The 5560-nt window shown below is 33.0% G+C and overlaps 1 pseudogene; it reads left to right on the top strand.

The window, feature by feature from the left end:
* Positions 1-2193: 2193 nt before the first annotated feature.
* On the top strand, positions 2194-4649 carry LOC128187957 (G-protein coupled receptor 157-like; annotated as a pseudogene).
* The last annotated feature ends 911 nt before the right edge of the window (positions 4650-5560 follow it).

Raw genomic sequence — 5560 nt, 5'->3', positions numbered from 1 at the left:
TACTTGTATTGATTCTTGATTGAACAGTCACCATATCATTGATTCGTTTATGGCAAAACGAAATAGGAGATTTAGTAACTAGTCATTAGACCTCAGGTCACTGAAGGTAGAAATTATTATAAACACATTAGTTAATTGTTTGACACAAAATATAGACCTACATATACGAAACCGGTATTAAAAAAGAGTTTGTCACATTCGCCAGCGCTATTTTGTCATATAGGGGACGGGAGTAGGTTTAAGAAATCAAATTACAAGCGAAATACAGAAGTAAGAATTCATTGTCATGTAAACAAATTTAGAAGTTAACATGTCTTTTGGCAAAATGACCGATGCAAACAATTTATACTAATCGAATGTGTTCAAATATACCTATACTATTGCAACACAGTCATATGTAAACATGACTCGAGCTTTATATACAAGACAAAGAATTTTAAGGTTTGTATCTCGCTTGTAACATCAATATTTGACTTTCAAATTTCAATAAAGCATTTAATACCCATATAAGACATTCTATGCATACAAATCGACGTAATGAGCTCAAATTGTGTCTAGATCCCTTCAAAGTGTGTTTACATAATAAGTTGGTAAATGAAAAACGAAACAAAAAAATGTGCTGAATGTTTTACCAATGATAAAATAGCCTTGGAAATTCCCCTTTGTCATATAGTCAGGTATGCTACAGTGTGGACCCCGAACTCCAAATAACCTCCTTGATATCTATCATCCAGTCTAAATAGTTAAATATAATACGTAATAGTCAACTTGATATACATGTAGCTTACGATTAATACAAATTACGCGCACTAAAGATTACAAAGAGAACTTATATCTCAGTAGTATTTTTGATAATGACCAATGATTGTGTTGTAGTAAAAGAGCCCATAGTGTTACTGATAATTTTGCAGGGCGTGGAGTTTTCGATGAACTATACTAGTATCTATTGCAAGATGAAAAGGACCTTATGATTTTTGCAACTTTGTAAATTGAATGTTCGATGATACAAGCAGGAGGTCCAGGCCCATACAAATAGTCCAAGTTCGTGATTATTTTTATTGTTAAGCCAATTTTAAAGCTTAGGGAAATAGTTTAATGTTACCTTGAAAACTATCTTTAATTTTGAATGGGTTTGACAATCTGAGTAAACATCATACTTTGGTTTCCAACAACTAGGCATGATGTCATAATGATAATGTTACAACCGACGCTTTGCATTGAACAGATAAAAAGCAAATAAATTGTAAACAATTCAAATGCACAAAAGCGAAGTTTGGTCGTTTGTTACAAACATTTTTGACATAATTCGGAAAGTTATCTTGACCTATTTCACTGAAATTTAATATTATATGCTTAATCACAAATATCATAAACAAAAATTCCAGATATTATCGTCATTCGATCCTTTATGCATGCACTTTTAACTCTACACATGTATATATAACATTAATTTCAGTATGATGATTATAAATATTAATACGGATAAACTATTTTACGTTGAGTGAATCGTATATTAAATACAATGAACCCAGTTCTACTAAAGGTATTAAAATGAAAAGCAGTTTAGTGAACATTGCTTAACTCTACGAATTAAGAATTAAGTTCAATATTTCCGGACAATCATTATTTATCGTTCAAGAACTGTTTGATTTTTGTGTAAGACAGATTTGCAAAGGTGTTTTCTATGATCTTGTCATATGAAAGGAAAATTTTAAAAGGGGTCACTACAAACTTTTTATAACAAGTCTTTTATAGAGGAAAAATATTGTTCAAGGGTAGATTTCAAAGCTAAGTCTGATATGACCTTAACCTTTGATCAAAACACTTTGTTAAAAGAACTTCACATCCTTTACCCAAAAGCACTCGATTAGTGAAGTTTGAGCCAAATTAAAGAAAGGGTATAGAATATATGGCCAATTGGGCAATGATTTTACGCGTGCATGTAAGTATGCTCTGACCGTAATCCATCTTATGTGCAATTAATTGCACATCTTTCTTAAATGTACTTTATGGGTAAGAATAACCTGGGAAATTAGACAAGGGTTGAGAAAATATGATCCAAATAGGTAAAAAAGATCATCTCAACCCTACTAAGGCTACGTGACAGCCTCTGTATATGCACCAGGTAAATGCTTATGAGCCTTCTGGGTTTTCGTAGGACATTAGATCTGCAGTTTAAAATCTGATATACAAACAGCTAGTCCATATCAGCCATTGTCAGCCAAGAGTTAACATATCTCACTTGTAAACATGTGGAACAATAGCAGCTTTCCTGCCGACATTGATTCAGCTGTATCAATAAGTCTCCCTGATTCTGTTGTCATTCTAACTACCATCAGTAGCCTCTTGTCTGTTGTTGGAGCTATCACTATTTTCTTGTCTTACCTCGTTGTTCGCGAAGCTCGGAATTCCACTAGATTGCTTCTGGTGCACGTAACAGTTGCTGACCTCATGTGTTGGTACATTTGTAGGGTCCATAAGGTACTTCCTACGAAATGAAGACGATTACATAATTAAAGAGAAGACATTGGAAATCAACTGTACCGGGACCGACAATGTGTGTCTTGTACAGAGCTTTGTCAACACATTCTCTGCTATGGCGTCTTTCTTCTGGACCGCAATCATAATGCTTCATATTTTAATGACGCTGCACAAAATGGAAGACTGGACGAACCGTTGGAAAATAGTTGCTTTTAATATCCTTTCCTGGGGAATACCACGTAAGTATCCATTGCATAGATGTACACAAGGATTTGAAATAAACGCTTACAAGTTACCTGAGTCACAACCGTCCAAATGTTATCTGCTTTTGTATTTCGTCCACATGTTCATTTAAAACTCAAATTTGCAAGAGGCCTTAAGTTTGATGCAGTTTTTTTTAAATACTTTTGCCAGACGTGATTGACAGGCAGACAATTAAGTTTTTGATTATAATTAACAACTACTTGAATTTTGAAAATGTGTCGTTTTAATATGAAGGTCGCAGTTGTTTTTCTATATTTCATGTAATGATATTTCTACCCCGTTAAATTGAGTAAAATCATTTGCAAACTAAGGACATTAATCATTTTAAATCCCCCAAGTCATTTTTAATTTTTTTTGTCAAATTGCTTGCAGACTCTTCAGGTAACTTACACAAGCCATTACAATTTTAGAATGCATTATGCTTTATCTGATTTTTTGTTTGAGACAGTCTTTTCTAAGATTATCATAATATCACATATTTTCGCAAATCGTACAATATCCGCAATGATAAGTTATGCAAGAATCAAAATTATATTTATTTTCAATATAATTAACCAAGATTATGTATGCACATGACAAAGCTGTGATTAATTCACGAGCGTTTTAATCGTTATGATACATGTAATATTCTATTTTCTTTACAAAGCTGTTTTCCCTTAACCTTGCAGTGGCAATAACAATAGCCGCCGCAGCGGAGGGAGCTTTAGGGGAGGATTTCTCAATAAGTACAGGCCCGTGGTGCTGGATCAAGGGCTGCCTGTCTCCCACCACAGTGATCATGTGGATGTCCGTGACGGGAAAGTTCTGGGAAGTTCTCACTTATCTGGTATCGATGCTCTTTTACCTGGGTTCCAAATATCTAATATGGCGAAGAACAAGAACACAGGTGAGTATTTTATGATTTTTGGAATTTAGTTTAATTTCCTAATATAGTATTGGAGAAAAATCGCCTTATTTTTGCAAATATCAATGATCATAGACAAAATGATGCACCGTCTAGGTTTCTAGTCTGTAATACATGAGTAAAAGAAGTGTTATACTGAAACTAGGATGACTATATAGTGAATCATCTTTATCTCTAACCAGAACAATATTTTTGGTTTCTTGGAGATTCGATATAAAGAAGTTATGATTAATAAAAACAAAGAAGTTTTGACTTTTAACTCATCTCGACATATTCAGTGTATCGAGATAACAATGTTTGAGAGACAGAAGGAAGGCTGTATTACCGTCATTTGTCCTTTTCAGACGTATTCTTTTGGAGAAAACAGCAATTACAACCTCCGTGAAGAGGACCAACTCTATACCATGATCTTTTTGGTTCTTGTTCCTCTCCGAACCTTTGGAACCATTAGATTCTTTATCGCTGTCCACAAAAGTATGTCAAACGACAATTTGGTTATTTTTAACCATATTGACCATATTTTGCTGTATTTCCAAAGCGTTGGTGACAGCGGCCAAGCCTTCTGTAATGCCATTTTGTTTTGTTTAAAAGATCGTGTAGTACGTAGAGGCTTGTTAGAAAGACTGAGGCGTTTTTGTGGAAGACCAACATATGGCGAGTCAGAAAGACTTTTATCAAATAATTACGTTAGGTAGTGTTATCACTTTTAAGAAAAATAATGTCATAATTGTTTACCAGTATACGGAAATATTCATGATAAATGAGGAATGTGTTCTCACAAAAGTCAAATGTAGTATTAACCTATGTTTTGCTGTTTTTATAAGGAATTCAATAGTAACACTATTTATACGAATATAAAATGGGTAAGGGCAGTTCATGTTTATACACCGCGTCGCGGTTTATAGAAATTCGTGATTTATAGAAAGGCTTAAACTGTACCAAACTCAAACGTAACATCAGGCGAATTTATACGGTTTTGACGTTAGTCTAACTGTGACATATGCAAAAATAGAATAATTTTTCAGCAAATCAGAAAGTGCATTTCAACAAGAATTAAATTATCCGGTGATATTAAAAATAAGCGCCAGTCAAACGACAATAACGTACATGTACATGTATGAAAAGTGTGAACAATGGTGTGTTTATGTTGAGTAAATGTTTCTGTTGTGAGAAAATGAACGTAGCGATAAACGCATATGATAGTGTGTTCGTCAAAACACTTTTATAGTATTACTGTAGTATTTATGTTATATCCATGAGAACTTTTTTATAAAACATTTTTCTGCACCGAAACCTGCACACAATAATAGGATACCTAAACATCTGTACATCGTATCCTTTCTGTAGTTTTATAATCTTCATTAGTCATCCATATCAATTTTGCAGAATACGACTCTTTTAGGTGTGTTTTATTGCTTTTTAACAGTCACTTTACAATGTGTTATCTAATTTCTAACTATTCAATTACAAACTATTTAAAAATGTATACATTTGGTTGTACATGTAATAACACTTAAATGAACATAATCCTAATGCTTGGACTGTGTACTCAAACAAGTACTTTGTGGTCACCTCAAGTTTTCTACGGGAGACCAAACAAGAAATGCAATTGAAACTTATCATTTAAACATTTTCTGATGAGAATTCTCTCTCTTACAACAAAGGCTTACAATTGCTTGGTTGCTCTCTCTTTATTAAGAAAACTTAAATGTATTTTGAAATTATTTTATGTTTAAAATTACTTAAGAAGAATCTGAGTTCGAAATATTTTATTTTCAGACTTGTACAGCAGTAATATATAAATAAAAATGAATGTTTACAAAGATTTTTTATTTGACAGTTTAGTAGGTTGACAAAAACCCATACTGATTTAGTTATATATCTACGAGTATAATATACATACAATATTCA

This window comes from Crassostrea angulata, chromosome 6 (genome assembly GCF_025612915.1).
Source record: "Crassostrea angulata isolate pt1a10 chromosome 6, ASM2561291v2, whole genome shotgun sequence".
Taxonomy (NCBI): Eukaryota; Metazoa; Mollusca; class Bivalvia; order Ostreida; family Ostreidae; genus Magallana; species Magallana angulata.
Note: the sequence above shows the minus strand (reverse complement) of the source record. Positions and strands in the feature narration are given on the sequence as shown.